Genomic DNA, 25802 nt, shown 5'->3' with positions numbered 1-25802 from the left:
TAGGCTCATGTTTCAATTAACAAAATGGCATGTATTTTCTGAATCTGTTTTTATAGATCATTTAATGCGGATCATAACCGCACAAAAGTATCTTCATGATTGTGACGTAAAGTAAAATCAACGAGTACAATTGCTGTCCGTGTTTTTGGGCACGTTACTTGCAACGCGTTCATTCTCACAACATATGGGCAATTGCGATGAGCAGAGATTTGGTATGTGATATGATTTATTATTATATACTATGTTGTTGTATCCTTTCTTTAATGTCTTTACCAATTTTTTTTAGAGAGTTGGCGGGAAATGTTAATAAACATAAACTTTGACTACTTTGAAAACTTCAAACTCTGTTGCTTATTTTTGGTTTATTCCCTTACGATAAATGACAGGACCACCTAAAGGCATTTGGAAAACAATCTACGGTTTTAGTTCATCAAAATTGCAACAAGAAACAATGAAATTGAAATGCGAAAGTTGTAACACTGTAAATTTATGACCGTTTACGTCTGGTCGACCAGATCCCCCCCCCCCGCCATCAACTTTGCTCCCGGTCCCGTCAGCCAAGCACTTCTTACCATTGGCCCAAGTAGCTAGAGAAGCCACTACATATGCCTCAGCAGGACCTGAAGTACATGTCAATGCAAATAACCTTAGCTTTTCTCATATTGCACAAAGGAAAATGATAGCAATCCCTACGCGAGCTTTCTGTTGGAACCAGATCTTTGTGGTGTTCTCGATGAAACGACAGACGTCAAGTCCTAGTCGTCACGCTACCACCCCTCCGTCTTCCAGAGTACTTGGCGCTGATTTCAAAATCGGTAGGTCAAGGACATTTAATTCACTCCCCCCCCCCCCCCGTTTACGTGTTTTAAAATAATCTCTGCGACAGCTCCATGGATTGTACGTCCGTCAGGACATTGTCAATCTCTACAATGGCAATGGAAGGCTCACAGAACATTCGATGACTCAACGTTTGAAACTGACTAAACATTAACCACATCCTCTATAGCCTACTTATCATGGGGTCTAGACACTGAGCTAAGGAAAAAGCCCTCAAACGAAGGGTGAAGGTGATTTTCCAGATTACTAGAGTTGAGGCTTTGACTCTTGTTGCAAAAACTTTTAGACGGGCACCAAGTATTTCATGAAATCCGTTTTTCATTTGACCAAGAAGAGTTTGATTTATTGGAATGAACGAGCCACCCTAGGCTATTTAGTATGCTGAACGATGTGCGGACGTTGTGCTCGACGACTGTCCTGGATGGTGGCCCTTGTTTCTCGGATGACACTACTACACCTTCACCGTTTATGAATCCCAGTGGAAGGAGAAATAGTGTCACTTATCGCTAAAGTCTTAAGACCTTGAATTTAAGGCTTGTAAACTAAACCGTGGGAAGCGTTGATGTTCCTGGTGAATTGGGAAGTGCAACTTCGCCTTGGTCATGTCAACGATCGCAACTTTTAAGGCTAGCGACTCCATTCTTGAGAGAATGTGGTCTGACAAACTGTTGACTGAAGTGTTTAGGTTTGGAATAGGACACCCTTGGGGGTTTTTTTGCTAAGAAAAAAAGGGAGGACAAGAAGGGTGATTCCTATAAAATGCAAAGGACGCCAGACTGTGTTGTTCTCTGATCGTGTATATTTATCTGACCTCGTTTCTTGACCTCACCTCAGGCTCGTACGTATGTATAACAAAGTGTTCGGGAAGAACACTACATCCCTCCAAACTTTAACAGATGATACCTATTATGACATAAGGCTTAACTGCTATGTAAGATATGTAAACTTTTTTAAACAATAAGTTTTACATTAATTTCACATTATGCGATAATTAATTGTGTGAGCATTTGTTGTTTTCTTTGAATGGAAATGCTTAGAGTGTACAGTAAATAACAACTTTTTTATAAGACATTGTACATAGAACAATATGAATAATATGTAAACAAAGATAACTAAAGACCTATAAGATATTGTACATAGTACAATTTGAACGATGAATAAACAAAGAAAACCAAAGAAAACGTCATGTTGGTGATTAGACATAATCTTTGAAGTATGCCGGCGGTTGGCGATTACGACGTGGGTACATATTAGGTCTGTTCTGCGGCTGTGCAGCGCGCGGTGTAGGGTCAGCAGGTATGAGGTACATGTCGTCATCTGTATCAGAGTCACGTGGCTGACTTTTACAGGCATGGTGGTTTTTAAGGAGTTTGAACGAGGAGCAGTTACGCGTAATGTTATGACTTCCACGCGATACCGTAACCATGGTCCCTTTGACTCTAGTTACTATGAAAGGATTGATCTTATAAGGGGTATTGCGTTAGCTCACAAAACCGTCTTCTCTGACAAGCACAGAGTCTCCAATTTTAAAGGAGTGTTTACTTGTTCTAGCACGCGCGTCGGCATCTTTTCTCATTCTTTCTTTCGCTCTTCTGTCGTTTTCACGAGTGACGCTGTCATTAGGCGGGGTTTGTACACTTATTTCTGGGATGCGCGTACGAAGAGCTCTACCAAAAAGCAGGGTTGCAGGGGGTGCTCCCGTTGAGGTGTGTGGTGTCACTCTATAATTTCGTAAAAACCTATGTAGTTCCTGCTTCCAATACTTTCCTTCTGCATGTGCTGTGCGGTTAACCTTTTTCAAGGTTTTCATAAAGCGTTCCACTAAACCATTTGCGCGGGGCCATCGTGGCGTGATTTTGCGATGCTTAAAACCTAAGTAGTTGGCAAGGTCTTTGAATTCCCTGCTATTAAAGGGTGGACCATTGTCCGTTCTGACTACCTTTGGGATACCAAACATAGCAAAGATTTTGTCAACTGCAGGGATGACTGAACTTGCAGACGTTGAGCTAATGACCTCTACAACAGGGTATCTGCTATAGTCGTCAAAGCAAACCATTAAGTGATCTCCGGTTGGCAAATCTGCAAAGTCAATACTTATTTCAACCCAGGGGGATTGGGGCAGTTCTGACATTTGAAGTGGTTCACGACTGTTCCAATCGTTGTGGCTTGACATGGTATGCAATTAGCAATCTTCGTTGCTATCATGTTATCTATTCCTGGAAACCACACTTTCTCACGGAGGAGCTTCTTAGTCTTAACTTCTCCTTGGTGCCCTTCATGAGCTATGTCCAGGATGCTTTGCTGCAGGCAGGTGGGAATGATAATACGACTGCCGCGCAATAACACATTATCATGTGATACACTCACGATACACTCAACTCATTAGGCACCTTGTGTAATGCTTTAATCTGACTTTCATATTTGGTACCTTCCACATTTTTCAATGCAATATGCCAATTACTTGATAATAGAGCAGACATACATTCCTGAAGTACCTTGTCATTTTCAGTTGCTGTGAAAATGTCCCCTACTAGAATTGTCTTGGGCAGTGAATTATTCACAATCAAGTTGATGTGTTCATCTGCCATCTTTTCCTCTCTCGAGGGTTGCTTTGTAGACACAAGAGGGTGTCGTGACATGTAGTCAGCAGGGTTTGATTTTCCTGGAGCATACACTGTTTTGAATGCATAGTCCTGGAGTTTTAGAATCCACCGTTCAATTCTGGTGGGAGCGCTTGTTTGTGGGTTATTGAATAACGGAATTAGCGGTTTGTGGTCTGTTACCACTGTAAATGATTTACCAAAAAGGTATAGGTGAAAGTGTAGGATTCCCCATGTGACACCTAGTGCTTCCCGTTCAGTTTGAGAATACCTAGATTCCACGTCAGTGAGGGACCTGCTAGCAACTGCAATGATTGAGGCATTTTCGCCATTATCTTTTTGGATTAGGATGGCACCCAGTCCTAATGGACTTGCATCGACTATGAGCTCAGTCTGTTTATCGTGATAAAAAAATGCGATAGCACAGCTTTCCACCAGCGCAGATTTGATTTGCTGAAATGACTGGGTATGTTCCTTATCCCAGTTCCACGTTACATTTGATTTAGTTAACATGCGCAGCGGTTGCGAAAGAGAAGCAAGGTTTGGTATGAATCTACCAAGGTAAGTAGCCATACCAAGAAAACTTCTTAGCTCATCCACATTGCTAGGTGGTTGAGTTTCTTTGATGGCCGCCACCTTCTTGAGATCAGGTGAAACGCCATCTGCACTGAAAACATGGCCAAAAAACTCAATTCGAGTCTTGTTAAATTGGCACTTTGATTCATTTAGAGTGAGGTTTCTCTCTCGCAAGCGCTGTAAGCAAGCTGCAAGGCATATGTCATGCTCTTTCTGAGTTTTACCATATATAAGAATATCATCACTTATATTTAAAACCCCATTCAGTCCATGTAGAGAACCTTGGATCAGGTGCTGAAAAGTCTCAGCTGCTGAACTTACCCCACAGTTCAATCGTTTGTACTTTTTAAACTCTTAATGCACTGTTAGTGTACTTTATTCAACGGTGTCCTCGAGTCTCTCATAACCCCCTTCCTTACTTGCCAACTGGGTACTTCACCATGCTACCAAAGCGGAAATCGTTGCAATATGTAGATATGTTTGGAATTGGTTTAGACATAGTAGTTTAGCACATTGGATCTGTATCATACCCATAGTTAATATTACCTCATGCATGGTTTAAACATACCAGAGCCATTAGTTGATTTGTAGTATCTAAAAACTAGTCAGTACTCTGTGGTTGAATAATCCTGCTTAATTTTTCCTAACACTGTTTGAATCAGAACACTTTACAGTCAACCAGGATATTGATAACTCTGGGTACTGTAAAAGAGCCTTGGCATCTTGACAATTTTCCACGTCAATGTACTCTTGGCGGGTTTTACAATTACACAATTCACTATTTGCATATATATGATATTTGCACGCTTGTCGTTCCAGTGTCGTTTGCCCATCGCAGATAGAGTCAGTAAATTCAATTCCCGAAATGAATGAATTTGTCAAAGGGAAACTCGAAGAATGGAATCTATCATTCCTAGGTGATATATTTGAAGGTGAGATATTAGTTCATGAACATATTGATATAATATTCGTAATAATTAATGATGAAATGTTACTTGTCCTGTTGGGTTATTGCGAGTTGGCCTAGCGTTATGCTACTCGGATAACGTAGGCCTAGGCTAGCCCTAGTACTAAGTTAAAGTGTGTTAGGCTTGCCTAGTGTTATCAGCTATGGCATAGGCCTAAGTTTTTAATCCTATAGCCTAACGTAACTAGCCTAGGAGTATTTATTACTAATGTGTGCTAGGCCTTACTATGATTCAGGGATCGAATACCGAAAAAAAGTGCATGCATAAGATGCTCCGTGCATTTAGAGTTGAGCCAATACAGTTAGGCTTAAGCCCGGGTCACATCTGCGCGATTCAACACGCGATTCAACTCGCAATACAATTGAAAGTTGAATCGCGTAGTTAGACACGGGTATCAACTTGTTGCGCAATAAAAGTTGCGCCGTCGATTTGGGTTGATTTGCAATAGAGCAATGTCCTAATCAGCGCAACTTCTCAGAAGCAACTTTCTGATTCGCGCGATTTAGTTGCGAGTTGAATCGCGTGTTGAATCGCGCAGATGTGACCCAGGCTTTAGTGTTAGTGTTACATCATCTTACATGAACCCCCCCCCCCAAAAAAAAAAAAATAGGCCAAGGACCCTAGGACCTAGAGCGTAGGCTAGCTCAAATCACTTTTAGAAGTTTCAGTCATAACAATGAAGCTCTAATCTCTCATGTTATTCTAGGCCTAATTCAATCACTTTTTGCATCCACAGATATATGTTGTTATATATGTTGTTATTAAGTTTTTGCCTAACTTCGGAATCCGTGGTCAATTTTCATTGCTCACCTATGAAGCTAGTTTTAATTTTTCCGGTGAACGTTGTCCAACCTTTAGCCTGAATATAGACTGTTCTTTTTTGTATGTTTAACTTTGAATTGAACTAAAATCGTTAAATTTGTTAAATTTAATGTTTTGTTCACCTGCTCAATCGTTTAGGCTAGTGAAGTTAGGGAACAGGGTTGGAAGAAATTGGACTGGAGAGGATTGACCACGGATTCCGAAACAGTTTTAAACACAGGCGCGTATCCAGGATTTTCTAACCCGGGGGGCGCGAATTACTATCTAAGCGGAGCGCCAACATCGGTTGGCGCGCAGCGTACAAGAAAATTTCTGGTTTTGATACCTCCCAGATCACCGGAAATAGCACTTCTCGGGCTTGAAAATGACCAACCAGATGTACACTTTTGCCTGAGAACCAAGTATTTCCCAAAAGTTTTTTCCATCCATAACCTTTTTGAAGATTTTCACCAGTCACACATCATGTTCGACCTCATTGCATGTCCTATGGATCATTGCTTTTGTAGGTGATTCTACGTCACGGCCCACAATATCCGAAAGCCCCACTTTTCAAGGTTTTAAGCCCATTATTTGTTGAGAATTTGAAAAATCACATTTCTCGTGAATAAAAACACTTCAAAACATACCCATAATGGTGCACAAAATTTAATCTATGGACAAGCAATATGGAAAAACCCCCTTGCACCCCTAACAGAGTAGAGGGAAGTATGATGAAGAATGTTGGTCAGGAAATTTTCGAAAATTCCGACACACTAATTTATTGGTGTAGAAATATTAAATCCTCTTATAACGGCTATTATAAAACTTGGTTCAAGGAAATGAAAAAATACCAGATATTTCCTTCAACCGAGCACTACACACATAGCCTGCGTAGCGCCACCACGAGTTGGCGCGAAGCGTACAAGAAAATGTTGGCCGAAAATGCCTCCCAGATCACTGGATATGACACTTCCACTGCCTTGTAAGTTGCATCTAAGCATTTTCTATTTTGAATTTACTAGCGATATCATTAAAAAAAAATATGCTCGGGGGCGGTCGCCCCCTTCCCGAAATGCGTCATGTTCTCCGACGACTCCGACCAGCCACAGTTGGTTTCATAGCACAATGGTTTAAGGCGTCCATACACACACACGCGCAGTATGGTAGACCATATATATATATATATATAGATACATTAGTGAGAGAGGGAAAATGGAAACGTCAAAAATGGAGTTGTCGGTGAAAGGGGTAGGGTGATGCGCCCGCCCCTTCCGACATCCTCGATCCGTCACTGGCTACCCTGTGTATATAATATGGATCAGCGCTGTAATGATGTCACTGTTCGTCTTTCTCTTCCCGGTGTCTTGGCATATTTATTCTACTCCCTCCTCTTTTTTCTCTCCTTCTTCTTTTTCTTTTCCTTTCCTTCCTCCTCTTTTCCCCCTGTTTTTTCCTTTCTTTCTTCTCTTTTTTTCCTCTCCTCTTTTTCTAACCCGGGGGGCGCGCGCCCCCAACGCCCCCCTGGATACGCACCTGATAAAATTCAGGAGAAAATGAAACCCTCTTTTTTTTTCTCTCTCTCTGAACGCCAGTGCGTCAAATCGGCAAGCCATTGCGTCAAAATCGCGTCATAGCGGCTTAGCGGAAACACTGATGCTGAATGTCATGTATTTGTTCCGTTTTGCTCGGAAAAAATTCCATAATTCAGTGTTGGACTTATTGAAGCAGCGCGATCGTGGAAATCGCACATCAAAATATACACTCCTGAAGACAGGAATTCCCGCAATTACTCTAGCTATCATTAGCTAAGTATAACATTTAAAAAAAGGAAAAACCAGGATAGTGATAGTTACGTACATTTTTACAAACAGCACACTCACTTCACCGCGCAATCTAATGCTAGTATTGAACCAGCAGTAGTTTGCAATTTCATAATCGATATTTTGTTCATTCTAATGTTACACACGAAGCAGTGGAGTGTCTAGTAGAATGTCCTTAATTTGCGGCATCAGCTATACAGTAACGTGTGCATAATGATAAAGCAAAGGGGACTATCTGTAGTACATATTCGTCCCAGTAGTACATATATTCATCCCAGTAGTACATATTCATCCCAGTAGTGTTAGCGCTAGCTTCTCCTATGTAGGGTAGGCCTATAGGCTATAAAGTTAAAAACCGGCTTAAGAATATTGCCAATAATATATCCAATTACTTAGAAACACCAATACAAATTACGTTTTCATGTAAAACAACAACGATTGTCTTGGCTTAAATTTTGTGGGTTTTAACTTTTCTTTGTCAATCTAGTTTTGTTTTAGAGTAGTTCCAGAAAATTTGCGATCTCTGAAGTAGCTAAGCCCATTTGAAGCTAATTTAACTTGGCTAGGCCTGTGTTCTAATTGAACTTGTGTGTAGTTAGGATAGTAGGCCTAATGTACTTGGATATTTCTGATAATTTCGTAATATATTAACTCATTCATACACAGAAAAATAGTAAACATTTATACAAAATAATGTCATGTTGTAAGGAATTAATAATTAAATTTACATTTTAGTTAAGAATGAAGATAAATTTCGAGGCCATTCGAAAGCAGAAATTATAGTAACTTTTCATGGCACGCTGTGGGAATTCTCAAACGACCCAGACATATCATATAATAGGATATAGGTATTTAATAATAACTGTACCGATAAAAATGGTGCTGTGAATTTCAGTTGTGGTAAGGACATGAATTAATATGATTTTTTTTTTAGACTGGTTCGAAGTTGATGCCAAAAATGTTAGTATATAGATTAAATGGTAATCAGGGGGCACTCATAAATGACGCTACATGCAAGGGGTTGGGTTGGTAGTTTGAACTGTGTGTTACTACCTGAAAATGGTAGAGAGGGAAGTGTATTGGGATGATCGGTGCGGTAAATTTACTAGTATACAGTAGAGTACATACGTACAAACATTAATATAACGAATTTACATAACAGAGGTCAGAAAGTTGAGTACAGGAAGCATGGAATGCCTAAAAAACATAAACAAGTTAACCTTGAAATCCACCACAGCAAGAAAATGGAACCATGATTCTATCCTTAGCACCAACATTTGTAATTGAAGTATTAAACTCATAAATTCAATGCAACTTGAATAAAAAAAATGCTATACAATATTCAAAACTGCTATGCCAAATGAAATTTGCATAGCATTTCTGCTATACAAAAATATTACGTTAACCTGGACCCTGTATACAATATACTGCATACTGCATAGTTTGTATTGTTTTGTGTATAGAGAGAAGTCAGGACTAATTCTCCCACCGGATTATTGACCAGGAAATCAAAGTCACATTTATCTTTTATTCTTTATCATAAAATGACCATTATGATATTAAGATATAAGCAATATTTTGTTGCTTCATCGCTCCCCGACGAAATCATAATTTCCCTCTGAGGGGAAGGGGATAGACCGCCCTGACAGGGAGCCTTTACCCCGCCCCCCCCCCCCATATTAACAAACCTAACTGTAAAAAAATGTTTATACTTTTATACTGTACAGCTTCACAGTACATGGTTACAGTGATGATATTGGGAGTGGGAGTGGGAGGATTCCCTCAATTTTCCCAAGATTTTTGTAATGACATGGCTACACCGTACTCGTACTGAGAACTATGGGACAGATTTACAGATAGCATGAATTTCCACGTACACTAATAGTCATTGTATAAAATTGCACCATACCACATGGTAGGCAATAGGCATATTGTCTAAAATTTTATAATTTTTTGATTGAACTCCCCTCCCATTCGCCTAATACCGGATCTACATTGTACCGGGGAATGCTGCATTATTTTTAAATGAGAAAATTGTTGTGTTACAGAAATATATCTTATCATTAATATACAGTAGCCAACTTGTTTAATGTTATTGCTATTTCAAGTAAATTATATTGTGTTCCCATTCCTCCTGTTTTTTGAGGGCAATTTTGTGACTTTTAAAGGCCAAGTGACACGTAACAGATTCCCTTCAAACTTGCACAAATTGAGAAACTACATATCAAAACCCTATCCTCCAAATTTGGAGCTCCACGATTGTTTCTTTGCTGTTTTAATTAAGTTAATAACCAAGCTCATTCCGTTAGATAATGACGTCACGGGGGAACTGCCAATGTTGCCAAAACTAAATAGGCCTAATATGCTAACCGAGATAAGAGACTTAAGTTGGCATACTCCTATTAGCCTGTATATCAATCCGCGGCAAATGTTCTCCTTCAGGAAAAGTGCCAATTAGGAACAGGAGAACAACTTTTTTGCTATGTTATCAATTAGGATGTGCTTTTTTGTGGCTTAAATTTGATGTTAAAGAACATGAATGGAAGCACATGTGGTTAAAAAATTGGGTCAATTGAGGCAATTTTAGACCCCTTTAGGCCTCCAAGGAGCAGCGTAGGAAATTTGTTTACCACTGAGTGGAGAGGTTTGTTTACAAGTGACGAAAAGTTCCGGCTCTCGTAGCAAAAAATCTACATGGTCATGGTACGGAAAATTGATGGTGCCATGAAAGGCCAACTTGTCAGCTATCCAGTGATGGGTAGCGTTTAGCAAGTGAAAACTTCTATCTAGGCTTAGAGAAGACATTACTTTTGTGATTTAGTGTGTAAGTCAATGGGGCTTTTAATGGGCGTATGCTACCTTAAGCAAAAATGTGAAAATTGCCGTTTTAGACTCTATGAGCGTTATTTATAGCTGAAGGGGTCGGGTATGATGTGTAACGATGAAATATGACAAAACGTCTAAAAATTTTACGCTTGGGCGATTTCGGGGTCCAATTTTGCGAAATGTCATCAAAATATCGAAAAATGGCATGAGATTGCCGAGGAAATAATAAATTGGTACATCAATGTGCTCCAAAATGCACTGGTGAGTAATGGTTAGACTTTAAGAACATCTGCAAGGCTTGTATAGGCCACTGTACCACCTGTGTATGTTGTTTTGAGCTGTCTGCTACTGAGATGTGTATAGTAGTTAAAGTAAAGGCTGGTATAAGGAGCCACTAATTTCGATGTTAGGCTATAGAGAACAACAAAAACCTGACGGACTGAAGTTGTACATACGGTGAGTAGCCTATACTTTTAAACAGTGTAACAAGCAGAGCAAAAGTGCCATTCAGAACTTGAACAGCATATACACTAGTCTTCCATGTGGCTTAAGAATCAGCTGCACTGTGCCTAGGCTGCATTGAGATTAAACATAGGCCCTGTATACAGTACTGGCAATCTCCAAACTTCTCTACAATGTCAGACCAAGATTGGATGGCATGGGCTGATGGCATTACTGAAAAGATGGCCAAACATACAGCAAGTGGCACAAGGGGATGCAGAATGTGGACAGGTGCCTACACCACCAGTAAGCCAGGGGCCCCAGCATATGGCATTATCCGCACAATGCTACCCCTGGCAGCTAAGAGAAGAGCCATCAGAGTCCACATTCTGGCATATGCTCTTCAGAATATTTTGCAGAGAAAACTTGTTATAACTAGTCCTAGTAGCAGATCATTTGACATCTCCCACATTTGCCACAATAGCCTATGTGTGGAGGTGTCACACCTCTCTGCAGAATCCCGCAGTATCAACAACAGCAGAAGGTCCTGCAAGTTTGATGGTGCTTGCCAGGGTCATGGTCATTACCCTGATTGCTTAGGGTTCCCTGAGTGAATGAGTGAGTGAGTGAGTGAGTGATACTGTTTTGGATTACCACTTGCTTTGATGATAACTTGCATCACTGATAATTATTGTCATCATCATCAGTGTCACATCCCCCCTTAGAGTAACTGTGGTCATGTATCAGTTGATCTCTTTTATAACAACTGTGCTGGTTTATGTATTTGATTCTGCCATGTATCTTGTACTTTCTCTCTCTTAGTTGTGCTCTCCTCCTTCGGTAGGTTCTGCCTCTCTTGCGTAATTTATCATATTCTTGTTTTCTCTGCATCTGTTTCAGAGTCTGGATACATGGACTATTTGTGCTTAACTTTAACCCAGCAGCTTCCATCTTACTGGCTATGGACTCACCAGGCCCATTATTGGTGATGTGTATGGCACTGTGGTCCCTGTACTGACTGTTACGTGCAAATGTGGTGCTATGTTTTGGATTAGTCACCTTGAAAGCGTTATTGACTGCTTCTGCTTTTTGAGTGGAAGTCTCAAAACGAGTGGACCATAATCGTTTGTAGCAGGTACGGCGTGTTTTAAGTAATTCGATAAGTTTTGCATTGTCACTGTTTGATATTATCAGAGAACCCTTTGCAGCATTTGGCATAAATGGAAATTTGTAGCATCTGCCCCTCTTACATACAAATGACTGCTTTGGGCAATCTGAATGATCTCCACTGTAGCACTTAGTAAGGCAGTCCATACATGTTGACAAAGCTTTTGCAACTTTGCAGTGGTCATATTTGTGCACTTTCCTGCAAGCAGTCACCTCTGCCTGTACACGGTAGGTCAAGTCCTCAGCAAATCGCTTTAGTATCAACCGCTTCTTCGTCACAGTCTTTGCAGGAAACATGTCAGAGGAGAATTCTGCTCCAGTGAGTGCTCTGCGCAGAGATCTGTTTAGATGCACCTGGTCTAAAAGGTTCTAGTGTATCAGACTGAATAGCCTCAGACATGATACTATTAAACCCTTTACATGCCTTGCCATCAGCATCAGTTGTGAGGAACTTGACCTTTACTGGGTTTTTACCTGCTAGTAATTTTGAAGCACAAATCTTTCCACCATTCTGTTCATCTCCAATATTGGCATCTTGCCTTAAATTTGCAGAACAGCCCTTATGGCCTGGACATTGTACCTTGTGACCCCTTCTTCTTTTCATTTCTCCCATTAGGCACAACTTGTTACTGTGATGGTAACCAATAACAAACTTGTCCATGGTGACATTCTCTACAATGACATCTCTGCATTGGCTTGCAGGAGCAAATGGAGTCTTACTTCTTGAATTACGCAGAGGGTTATTATACTGCCGATCATATTCTGCAAAAATGGGAGAATCTCTTGAGAGGCCACGCAGTTGCAGTGTCTCCTTTATTATACCCCTCTTTTCAGCCATATCATTTTCATTAATTTCTTTCATTACAGGTCCAAACTGGTTGGCTGACTTTTGCAGTGTACTGACAGCAGGACTGGGAAGAGAGATGCTGCTGAGCAATCTACGAGCTGCTGTTGAACTGATGGAAGTCTGATGCAAGCCTAACTGCAATGCAATGTTTAACTCTGAGGGATTCCTGCCAGGTTTGTTACTTTGGTTTAAAACTTTATAGAGGGGCAAGAGCTCACTTCTGTAGTTACAGAGAGTACATCCAAACACAACCTTTGAGCCAAGTCCCACAAATTCCTCCATATCAGAAACAGATATGAGGAGCCCTGCACATCCATTGCTTGCCTCCCTGTGAGCCATCATAGCACTATGATAAGCTCTTACTATGACTTGCAAATTCACTACCCTGTTGCCTGTAGATTCTGCTACACTTGCATGAGCCATGTTATCAAGCTTGCCAACATGGTGCTTAGTAGGCCTGAGTAACATTGTTTGTTGGGACTGAGATGAAAATATCTCAGGTCCCTTGACAGGAGAGTTAACTACCCTCTCATACTCTTCCTTGCTGAGCCTTTTATATGCAGGTTTGCAAGAGGATATAGTTGCCACATCTGTATTAGAAGGGCTAGGCATATTACCAGTGCAATTGGCATCAGTTTCATCAGCTGTACAAGCTGTAAAACCGAACCTGTGACCTGATCTAAAGGTTGTTGCACGCCTACGATACATGCCTTTCCTTCTACCCATTCTTTTAAGTAGTATTCCTATGTTATCCTTTAAAAATAAATAGTTTCCAGTGGCTAATTCAATAGTTTTGTTTGTTAGCAATTATTGAAAGTCTAAGCAGTTGAATAGCTGTGCATAGACTGGTATCAAACAAGATTTACACTGAGAAACTAGTCAATATGATCGACTACAACGTATTTGGAACGTTGTTTGAACAGCGCCCTCACTTCAGATCTGTGCACAGCACACTGTTTTACTGAGCTTTTTTGGCCCCAAAATCTGCTAAAATTCCTTTTAAAAATAGTGCCAAAGTAACAAGTACATTTTTCTCTTTCATCTCAGGGCCACAGCTATGTTCTAAAGTTTACTGGATGCTGGGATTGATGAAGGTTTCAGAGGGAAGAAGAGAGGTTGGAAAGCAAAGTTTTGTCAAGTTTCCTGTCACACAGGAACATTTCTCCCGCCTGACGGGTTAAGTAGCACCAAACTGAGTTACTGTGCTTAAAACACTTTCTATAGACCATAGAGCACCTTAGACATGCAGTACACAACATTCATGCTTATGGATGGCTTTTTATAAGACCAGGGAACATGCTAACCAGTGGAGACTTGCTTCTTTAATATTCAGTATTTCACTGTGCATTTGGCCTACACAATTTGTATGAGGCACAATATGAAGAGACACCAAATAGACAGATATAAACACAAATTGTCAAAGTTATGTATTTTCTGGTTTTCCAGACTACTCAAACTGTCATTAAAAGAGGTTTAAAGTAGAGTTTAAAAATTTCAACTTTTACTTAAGCAAAAATGTGAAAATTGCCGTTTTAGACTCTATGAGCGTTATTTATAGCTGAAGGGGTCGGGTATGATGTGTAACGATGAAATATGACAAAACGTCTAAAAATTTTACGCTTGGGCGATTTCGGGGTCCAATTTTGCGAAATGTCATCAAAATATCGAAAAATGGCATGAGATTGCCGAGGAAATAATAAATTGGTACATCAATGTGCTCCAAAATGCACTGGTGAGTAATGGTTAGACTTTAAGAACATCTGCAAGGCTTGTATAGGCCACTGTACCACCTGTGTATGTTGTTTTGAGCTGTCTGCTACTGAGATGTGTATAGTAGTTAAAGTAAAGGCTGGTATAAGGAGCCACTAATTTCGATGTTAGGCTATAGAGAACAACAAAAACCTGACGGACTGAAGTTGTACATACGGTGAGTAGCCTATACTTTTAAACAGTGTAACAAGCAGAGCAAAAGTGCCATTCAGAACTTGAACAGCATATACACTAGTCTTCCATGTGGCTTAAGAATCAGCTGCACTGTGCCTAGGCTGCATTGAGATTAAACATAGGCCCTGTATACAGTACTGGCAATCTCCAAACTTCTCTACAATGTCAGACCAAGATTGGATGGCATGGGCTGATGGCATTACTGAAAAGATGGCCAAACATACAGCAAGTGGCACAAGGGGATGCAGAATGTGGACAGGTGCCTACACCACCAGTAAGCCAGGGGCCCCAGCATATGGCATTATCCGCACAATGCTACCCCTGGCAGCTAAGAGAAGAGCCATCAGAGTCCACATTCTGGCATATGCTCTTCAGAATATTTTGCAGAGAAAACTTGTTATAACTAGTCCTAGTAGCAGATCATTTGACATCTCCCACATTTGCCACAATAGCCTATGTGTGGAGGTGTCACACCTCTCTGCAGAATCCCGCAGTATCAACAACAGCAGAAGGTCCTGCAAGTTTGATGGTGCTTGCCAGGGTCATGGTCATTACCCTGATTGCTTAGGGTTCCCTGAGTGAATGAGTGAGTGAGTGAGTGAGTGATACTGTTTTGGATTACCACTTGCTTTGATGATAACTTGCATCACTGATAATTATTGTCATCATCATCAGTGTCACATCCCCCCTTAGAGTAACTGTGGTCATGTATCAGTTGATCTCTTTTATAACAACTGTGCTGGTTTATGTATTTGATTCTGCCATGTATCTTGTACTTTCTCTCTCTTAGTTGTGCTCTCCTCCTTCGGTAGGTTCTGCCTCTCTTGCGTAATTTATCATATTCTTGTTTTCTCTGCATCTGTTTCAGAGTCTGGATACATGGACTATTTGTGCTTAACTTTAACCCAGCAGCTTCCATCTTACTGGCTATGGACTCACCAGGCCCATTATTGGTGATGTGTATGGCACTGTGGTCCCTGTACTGACTGTTACGTGCAAATGTGGTGCTATGTTTTGGATTAGTCACCTTGAAAGCGTTATTGACTGCTTCTGCTTTTTGAGTGGAAGTCTCAAAACGAGTGGACCATAATCGTTTGTAGCAGGTACGGCGTGTTTTAAGTAATTCGATAAGTTTTGCATTGTCACTGTTTGATATTATCAGAGAACCCTTTGCAGCATTTGGCATAAATGGAAATTTGTAGCATCTGCCCCTCTTACATACAAATGACTGCTTTGGGCAATCTGAATGATCTCCACTGTAGCACTTAGTAAGGCAGTCCATACATGTTGACAAAGCTTTTGCAACTTTGCAGTGGTCATATTTGTGCACTTTCCTGCAAGCAGTCACCTCTGCCTGTACACGGTAGGTCAAGTCCTCAGCAAATCGCTTTAGTATCAACCGCTTCTTCGTCACAGTCTTTGCAGGAAACATGTCAGAGGAGAATTCTGCTCCAGTGAGTGCTCTGCGCAGAGATCTGTTTAGATGCACCTGGTCTAAAAGGTTCTAGTGTATCAGACTGAATAGCCTCAGACATGATACTATTAAACCCTTTACATGCCTTGCCATCAGCATCAGTTGTGAGGAACTTGACCTTTACTGGGTTTTTACCTGCTAGTAATTTTGAAGCACAAATCTTTCCACCATTCTGTTCATCTCCAATATTGGCATCTTGCCTTAAATTTGCAGAACAGCCCTTATGGCCTGGACATTGTACCTTGTGACCCCTTCTTCTTTTCATTTCTCCCATTAGGCACAACTTGTTACTGTGATGGTAACCAATAACAAACTTGTCCATGGTGACATTCTCTACAATGACATCTCTGCATTGGCTTGCAGGAGCAAATGGAGTCTTACTTCTTGAATTACGCAGAGGGTTATTATACTGCCGATCATATTCTGCAAAAATGGGAGAATCTCTTGAGAGGCCACGCAGTTGCAGTGTCTCCTTTATTATACCCCTCTTTTCAGCCATATCATTTTCATTAATTTCTTTCATTACAGGTCCAAACTGGTTGGCTGACTTTTGCAGTGTACTGACAGCAGGACTGGGAAGAGAGATGCTGCTGAGCAATCTACGAGCTGCTGTTGAACTGATGGAAGTCTGATGCAAGCCTAACTGCAATGCAATGTTTAACTCTGAGGGATTCCTGCCAGGTTTGTTACTTTGGTTTAAAACTTTATAGAGGGGCAAGAGCTCACTTCTGTAGTTACAGAGAGTACATCCAAACACAACCTTTGAGCCAAGTCCCACAAATTCCTCCATATCAGAAACAGATATGAGGAGCCCTGCACATCCATTGCTTGCCTCCCTGTGAGCCATCATAGCACTATGATAAGCTCTTACTATGACTTGCAAATTCACTACCCTGTTGCCTGTAGATTCTGCTACACTTGCATGAGCCATGTTATCAAGCTTGCCAACATGGTGCTTAGTAGGCCTGAGTAACATTGTTTGTTGGGACTGAGATGAAAATATCTCAGGTCCCTTGACAGGAGAGTTAACTACCCTCTCATACTCTTCCTTGCTGAGCCTTTTATATGCAGGTTTGCAAGAGGATATAGTTGCCACATCTGTATTAGAAGGGCTAGGCATATTACCAGTGCAATTGGCATCAGTTTCATCAGCTGTACAAGCTGTAAAACCGAACCTGTGACCTGATCTAAAGGTTGTTGCACGCCTACGATACATGCCTTTCCTTCTACCCATTCTTTTAAGTAGTATTCCTATGTTATCCTTTAAAAATAAATAGTTTCCAGTGGCTAATTCAATAGTTTTGTTTGTTAGCAATTATTGAAAGTCTAAGCAGTTGAATAGCTGTGCATAGACTGGTATCAAACAAGATTTACACTGAGAAACTAGTCAATATGATCGACTACAACGTATTTGGAACGTTGTTTGAACAGCGCCCTCACTTCAGATCTGTGCACAGCACACTGTTTTACTGAGCTTTTTTGGCCCCAAAATCTGCTAAAATTCCTTTTAAAAATAGTGCCAAAGTAACAAGTACATTTTTCTCTTTCATCTCAGGGCCACAGCTAAGTTCTAAAGCTTACTGGATGCTGGGATTGATGAAGGTTTCAGAGGGAAGAAGAGAGGTTGGAAAGCAAAGTTTTGTCAAGTTTCCTGTCACACAGGAACATTTCTCCCGCCTGACGGGTTAAGTAGCACCAAACTGAGTTACTGTGCTTAAAACACTTTCTATAGACCATAGAGCACCTTAGACATGCAGTACACAACATTCATGCTTATGGATGGCTTTTTATAAGACCAGGGAACATGCTAACCAGTGGAGACTTGCTTCTTTAATATTCAGTATTTCACTGTGCATTTGGCCTACACAATTTGTATGAGGCACAATATGAAGAGACACCAAATAGACAGATATAAACACAAATTGTCAAAGTTATGTATTTTCTGGTTTTCCAGACTACTCAAACTGTCATTAAAAGAGGTTTAAAGTAGAGTTTAAAAATTTCAACTTTTACTTAAGGTGGCATACTCCTATTAGCCTGTATATCAATCCGCGGCAAATGTTCTCCTTCAGGAAAAGTGCCAATTAGGAACAGGAGAACAACTTTTTTGCTATGTTATCAATTAGGATGTGCTTTTTTGTGGCTTTGATGTTAAAGAACATGAATGGAAGCACATGTGGTTAAAAAATTGGGTCAATTGAGGCAATTTTAGACCCCTTTAGGCCTCCAAGGAGCAGCGTAGGAAATTTGTTTACCACTGAGTGGAGAGGTTTGTTTACAAGTGACGAAAAGTTCCGGCTCTCGTAGCAAAAAATCTACATGGTCATGGTACGGAAAATTGATGGTGCCATGAAAGGCCAACTTGTCAGCTATCCAGTGATGGGTAGCGTTTAGCAAGTGAAAACTTCTATCTAGGCTTAGAGAAGACATTACTTTTGTGATTTAGTGTGTAAGTCAATGGGGCTTTTAATGGGCGTATGCTACCGTAAACAATACGTCACGGACAGTTAACAAAATATATGAGAATGGGTGCACAACAGTACAAGAAAGTTTCGTGTTCGTCAAACACTGTATACAGCGATAGCTTAGTACCAGTGCACTCAGCCAGCCTAGCTGCATAAGTAAAGATAAGCTTGGACCTTCGAGCGAATCTTATGAGTGCAGTGCGCACTATACTAGTTAAAGTTTTGTTTCCTATCGCCTATCCGCGCAACTTGGACCACCAACAGCTCGCCGTCTACTAGACAATGCCGTATTTGGAGAAAGTATCTTCAAATCTCGAGGAGATATAGAAACAAGTAGACCAGTAGTTGCGAAGCTGGATCGGAAAAGAGTAAGTGTATATTCTGGCCTAGGCCTACTACAAGGACTAACTTAGTATTATTACTAACTTAATTACAGTAGGCTAATTCTTATAATTTCATTCAGTTAGTTAGGCCCTAAATTAGGTATGGCGACGATAAAGTTAGGCGTAGGCTAGGGCTAACTAAAGCATTTGATCAGTGGTACATCATGAAAATCCCGAATAACAAGCATCAGATGTTTACATGTTATTTTGCCTAATAATGTGCTCCCACCTGTCTTCATACTAAGAGTCATAGCTCATATGTTGCACAGTAAATGACATCCTTACATTTTGCCATTTTTGGTGGTACGGCTGCAATTTTTGTTACAAGAGAACACACTTGTGACAGGTGCTTTCAACCAAATCAAACTGCTTTCTTAAATGAACTTTTATAACTTCCTTGTTATTTTCTTTCCCAATTTTCACTACTTAGATTAAACTAGAAGCTGTTCCCCAACCAACTGCAGTGAAAATACAAAGGCAGGATTCTGCAGAATGTACATCCATCTAAAGGTAGCATGATCTTATATACATGTGCTTGTAATTATCGAAAAACAGTTGGAAAATTGGGGAGGGAGGGTGGTGACAGGCATTAAAGATTTAAGTAGTCAGTTTTGAACGGGATACAAGGAATCTCCACCAGTGAAACATCGAGGCATGTATATGGGGGGCAAGCTACCGGACAAAAGGGAGGCAGCAGTATGACGCCCGAAAGGTCCCCATCAATAGGCATAAATAGAGTGATGGATGGGGGGGGGGGTGGGGGAGGAAATGTGGTGGAGAAGTGTAAGCTAGGGTAATACAAGGAAGAATGGAAAACTTTCATGCATGTATTGAGTATTCTATAGCAGAAGTGAGTATGGGGCCAAAATTTGAGCAACAGTACTCGTTGAAAGCAAAATATATAGCAATTAAAACTGCACATCGGGCAGGCAGACTAGGGGATAACATACATTGTATTTTATCCATATCCGCTTGCCTGACGAGAGTGGTTGAGGAGGCTTTACTTGATGGCTTCACAGGAAAATATATAGGCTACATCTATAGTTACTGAGAGAACGGAGATAACATTGTGTAGTTGTACTATATATGAAACCAAGCTGAAGTCATTTGCAATGCTCATGGTGTGAGTGGCTAATATTTTTGCAGCCACATAAAGTAGGAGGATATGCTCTCCTTGAGAAAATATAAGTGAACCATCTAGGCAGCTGACCCCTGTCCAAGAGCAGCCTACTGTATGTGTGTGGTGTAATAAGCGTTTATTCTAATTTTCAGTGAATGTAACACATGTAGAAGTCCAGTGTTCACTGGTCTCCCTACCACCATTGAAGTTGCTGACTGGACCAACAGAGACAAGAACACCATCAAAGCAACCAGGGCCATCTCACAGTGGCGATGATGGTCCGTCTGCTGCTGTGGCATCCTCATCGGGATACACCGAAAAACCGCCAGGTAGTTCGGGCTACACTCCATCAGTTCACTCATCTGAACATGACAAAGATGACGCTTCAAGGTAATTTTCAAGATTGATAGTAGATTAGTCTGGAAAATCAATTGGTGCTATCACTTTCTGGAAAGAGGATCATTATTAATTTTGACACCAACACTGTGGGGCAGTCTGGAATAGGTGGTGAGGCCATCAGTCTTTACTTCAATTAGCGTATACATACTGTACCTGGTAGAGTTGTCACAGCGGTATGTGAGCAGGAAATAAGGCACAAACAAGTAGTTCAAGTTGGATTTAACAGAGTATATTATATCGTCACTTGGCTGGATATCTGCTACTGAATACAAATGGTGAAAGTTGCATCTTATACACTTTTGTACCATGGATTACAAGGGAATGGGACAATATGTTACTCTGTCCACATGTTTACTTTACTACATAAACATTGGTTAAGCTACTGAGACAATGACCACACATCCTGCTGAAGATTACATAATCCATAATATTAGGTGCACAAACAGGTGTAGGGTTTTTGTTGTAATCAGTAAAAAAATATATTGGAATTGTTCAGTCACAAGTTGTCAGGTAAAACCTGACCCATGTATCCATACCAATCGAGGTGTATCAGCTCTCGCATTAGTTGGGCATCCAAAGACTTGACTGACAACTCTGCATTGTGCCATGACTATTGACCGAAATGGAGTGATTGGAGTGCCTCTATCTAAATGGTATGTTTTTATGAACTATAATTATATTACTCTTCATATCTTTACTATTCTACAGATTACGTATGGGAACTTTTTGACTGCTTTCACAACTTCTGCAGAAGTTGAACTGTGGGAGAGGAGTGTCCTGTTCCTGTCAGAGAAGAGCCACCACCACTTGCAAGCTCCTATGTTCATCCGAACAATGAGGATGCCATAAAACAACACCGAAGCAGATTTCAAAAGCTTTGCTGAAGTGGTTGATGGCCTCCCAATTTCTAATTTTGTTTCATTGTAGTGGGGAGCAGTCGACTCTGTGAATCGTCTGTTCACAGGATGTTTTGGCACAGCTGCAGAGCAGTGTTAATTAACAGGTCGCTACCAGCATTTAGGGAAGTTGCTAAAGTCTTACATTAAAGTTTTACTTACATCTGGTTTCCATTGTAACTAACTAAATGATAACATTATATTTAAACAAAAGTTCCATTGACAAGTATTCCTCTCTAGAGAGCTAAGACTTCATAAATATACAATTACAAATATACTGTATAAATATTATATTTTGTTGGATTTGAAGGCATTTGAAGGTTTTATTGTTTTCCTACTATTATATATATGCTATATATTTTAATATTGATGTATATATTTTTAATCATATTTCAGATTGGTACTAACATGCCAAAATACTTAGTAGGAGTTGAAAACAGACAACCCTTCACAAGGGCGTAGGAACCGGGGGGCTGGGGGGGGCGCCAGCCCCCCAGTGAAAAATGTGGAGGGGCGGAAGTATCATTCCGCCCCCCCCCCCACTTCGCAAGTCAGAAAACCCCTTTTTCATTTCCAAATGAGAAAAAAAATCTCATTTGGAGCACTAAATTCCATCTAAGGCCAGTTGAAAATACAAAATTAAGTTAACAAAATGGAGTGGGTGTTGAAGTGTGCTATATTGCACCAAATTGCATCTGAGGCCACCTGGAAATGCAAAAAATTCCAAAGGGGAGGGGGACACCCCTCCCCTTAGACCCCTCCCCCAGGCCGGCCACCAGTCTTCAGCCCCCCCACTCAAAAGTACGTTCCTACGCCACTGACCCTTCATAATGGATACTGGAGATCTCATGGCCATTCATCAAGTTTTTGTGGTGGCTGATGGGCGAGGCCTTGAACAGCCCTCTTTTGCTTCAAATTATTTTATGTTTTTGACATTCAGTACCCTTGTTATTAGAAGTTATTAGATCTTCCTTATTAATTTGCCTCAAAAGTAATTTGTAGCAAATACAATAACAGGCAGTCTAATTGTTTCAAGCCAGATATAGATACATAGACCCGCATAACACATTTCATGGGTTGTATGCAGAGGTCCTGAATAGCTATTTGGCTAAGGGGCATTGTTATACTGCTAGATGATATGTACATATTAATGTATCCAGTCATAAATATATTAAATATTCATGCGGGCATATGGCCTAATATGATTTTGTGGAGTTGAAAAGTGTGTAAACGCAACTCCTCCGAGATCATAGTTTGGAGGGATGTGGTACTTGCATACCTAGATAACCAATGGTATGTAGTTGTGCAGATAGATTTTTCTATCTCATGCATATTAATGAGCTGAGAGGTCAAGTTCTTAAAACATTAGTATTTTCCGTAACAAGTCGGAACTTCATATAAGGTTATATGGATAGGCAGTATGTGTAATGCATTCCTAAATATTCATGAAGGGGCGTGGTCCAATGTAATTTAGTGACAAAGTTTGTAAATCCAACTCCTCAGAAAACCATATAGGTTAGAGAGATGTTCTTACATAGATGCCCTATAGTTGTGCACTTTGGCTTTAGATTTTTAACTGATTTTTATCTGAGCTGAGAAGTTCAAAGGTAAAATTCCCAAATAATTTTTGCAAACAGAGGTCAGAATTTTATACCATTTTTAAAAACAAACAAAAATCCAAAACAATATTGGCATTAGTGCCAATACTGCATGTTTCATTAATATTGTTTGCATAATTCATACCATTTTACTTAAAGCACTTGTACATTGAGCATGACCTGATACAACACATTTAATTTTCCCAAATCCGCTAAGTAGTCTAATCGAAATGGCTGTTTACGACATCAGTATTATTCAATCAGGTGCAAGTCATATGTAATAGATATTGTATTCTCATTAGCAGAGAATACAGGTATCTTGCAAAGTGGTATAGTGTGAAGCTAGCTAAGATTTGTGGAATTAGTTCGTTTGCAAATTCAGAAAAAGGAAAGCCATCACAATTTTTTTTCTCGAACACTTTTTCATGTTGGTTGAAAATAAATAGTAAAAATTGTCTCTGTATATTTATTAAAATTTTTATTTTAAGTTAAATTGGAGATAATGTGAGACTTAATTCAACTATCACTTTTCTAGTAGTCTGACGGGATTGTCCCCCCCTTTTTCATATACTGACCATGAAGGAAACTTGCTCCATTTTTAAAGAGGACTTGGTATAACACAACAGAGGAATATATGTTCACTGGCTCGAAGCCGGTTGCTTGTTTATGTGTGGTATAATCCATACCAAATATTTGTCAAGTCTGAAAACAAATGCAGAGCTTCTTTATTGAAGGTGTGTATGTTATCATGCCAGTCATTATTTAACCCCCTCATTATTTAGGCTGGGAGCGTAATATCACTTGAAAATTATTTGCTTACTTTTGCCCAGAATTGAACCAAGAATCCTGGTGAAAGTTCACCAGGATGCTAGTAATATTCAATCAGGAATTGGGTAAATTATGACGATATTTCCTGGTAAAGGTTAACCAGGACCTGGTAACATTTAACCAAGAATTGGGTTAATAATGACAATATTTCCTGGTAAAAGTTAACCAGGATCCTGGTAATATTTAACCAGGAATTGGGTAAAATATGACAATATTCACATGTAAAGGTTAACCAGGATCCTGGTAATATTTAACCAGGAATTGGTTGAATGATGACAATATTTCTGGTAGAAGTTAACCAGGTTCCTGGCAACATTCAACCAGGAATTTGTTAAAATGATGACCATATATACTGGTAAAAGTTAACCAGGATCCTGGTAATATTTAACCAGGAATTTGTTGAAGTTTTGACGATATTTCCTGGTAACAATTGACCAGGATGCTGGTTAATTTATTTGACCAGGATATCCTGGTCATTTTAATCAGGAATGTGTAGGTGGCATATTGACCCGAAGTCTGGTTAAGATTTAATTCCTTCTTGGTGAAATTTCACCAGAGTGTTTTTATAGGTTTTGTTTGGGGAGGATTTGTGCTGGGAATTGAGGTTTCAAGATTCACGATTTGAAAGCTTTTAGAATGTATGCCCCATGTAGTAAGCATATACCCATATCATGATACCGTACTGAACTATAACGCGCGATGTACCATAAAGTACGTACACCACATTTTTATAGTAGCCTATGTAACATTCCTAAAGTTAGTATGTGCTTTCTTGAACTTATAAGATTATCACATCAATTATTATATTATGGCTACCTAAATCGAGACAGAAAAGTTAAAGGAACTTATCCACCTGGGGTATGAAAGCAGTTAGCACAACAATGTGGTGTTAACCGAATTACCGTTGCCAGGGCTAGTCAGAAATAATTTCCAAATGGTATGATGTTTTCGTGGGTATTAACCTATACTGTAATGTGATTGGTACAAGTGGGACAGCGCCCACCGTCACTGGCCAGGTCACCTCTCACACAATGGGAATGAATTTCTCAGGACGGAATGAAATTGGGCAAAGGAATGAAGTTGGACAACCTTGAGGCCCACGTTTTCGCTACAACTATTAGGCGCGTATCCAGGGGGGCGTTGGGGGCGCGCGCCCCCCGGGTAAGAAAAAGAGGAGAGAAAAAAGGAAAAAAGAGGGGGAAAAAGAGGAGGAGGAGAGGAAGGAAGGGAAAAGAAAATGAAGAAAGAGAGAAAAAGTAGAAAAGGAGGGAGTAAAAGAAAAACGCGAAAAACATCGGGAAGAAAAAGAGGAACAGTGACATCATTACAGCGCTGAAGGGTAGCCAGTGACGGATCAATGATTTCGTAAATGTGTGACTCACCCTACCCCTTACACCGACAACTCCATATTTTGACGTTTCCATTTTCCTCTCTCACTAATGATCTATATATATACTATATATGGTCTATCATAACGCGTGTGTAGAATTGTGCTATGAAACCAACTGTGGCTGGTCTCGAACTCGACCGCGTCGTCGGGGAACATGACGATTTTTGGGATGGGGGCGTCCGCCCGCCCCCCCCCCCATTCAGCATTTTTTTAAATGATATCGCTAAGTAATTTCAAAATAGAAAGTGCTTAGATGCAACTTACAAGGCCTGGGAAGTGTCATTTCCAGCGATCTGGGAGACATTTTTGGCCAAAATTTGCTTGTACGCTTCGCGCTAACAAGTGGTCCTGGGTAGTGCCATTTCCAGCGATCTGGGAGGCATTTTCGGCCAAAATTTTCTTGTACGCTTCTCGCCAACCTA

At 40.3% G+C, this 25802-nt stretch overlaps 1 protein-coding gene and 2 long non-coding RNA genes across 9 annotated transcripts in view; 2 read left to right on the top strand and 1 right to left on the bottom strand.

Annotated features, from left to right (window-relative positions):
- The window catches only part of LOC139966118 (transient receptor potential cation channel subfamily M member-like 2), a 69228-nt gene that overhangs the window by 40325 nt on the left and 3101 nt on the right, over positions 1 to 25802 (bottom strand). The window lies entirely within an intron of this gene.
- Positions 10125 to 18788, top strand: LOC139966113 (uncharacterized). Of its 5 annotated transcripts, none has more exons than XR_011792473.1 (7): positions 10125 to 10689; positions 11770 to 12004; positions 12904 to 13056; positions 13931 to 13998; positions 15696 to 15930; positions 16830 to 16982; positions 17857 to 18788. It is a non-coding gene; the product is annotated as an uncharacterized lncRNA (long non-coding RNA). The 5 variants fall into 5 exon arrangements; XR_011792472.1 differs by lacking the exon at positions 10125 to 10689 and adding an exon at positions 10706 to 10884; XR_011792474.1 differs by lacking the exon at positions 10125 to 10689 and having other exon boundaries at positions 10905 to 12004; positions 16579 to 16982.
- Positions 19466 to 21820, top strand: LOC139967125 (uncharacterized). The gene is made up of 3 exons (XR_011792899.1): positions 19466 to 19659; positions 20422 to 20659; positions 21377 to 21820. It is a non-coding gene; the product is annotated as an uncharacterized lncRNA (long non-coding RNA).

Source organism: Apostichopus japonicus, chromosome 4, assembly GCF_037975245.1.
Source record: "Apostichopus japonicus isolate 1M-3 chromosome 4, ASM3797524v1, whole genome shotgun sequence".
Taxonomy (NCBI): domain Eukaryota; kingdom Metazoa; phylum Echinodermata; class Holothuroidea; order Aspidochirotida; family Stichopodidae; genus Apostichopus; species Apostichopus japonicus.
Note: the sequence above shows the minus strand (reverse complement) of the source record. Positions and strands in the feature narration are given on the sequence as shown.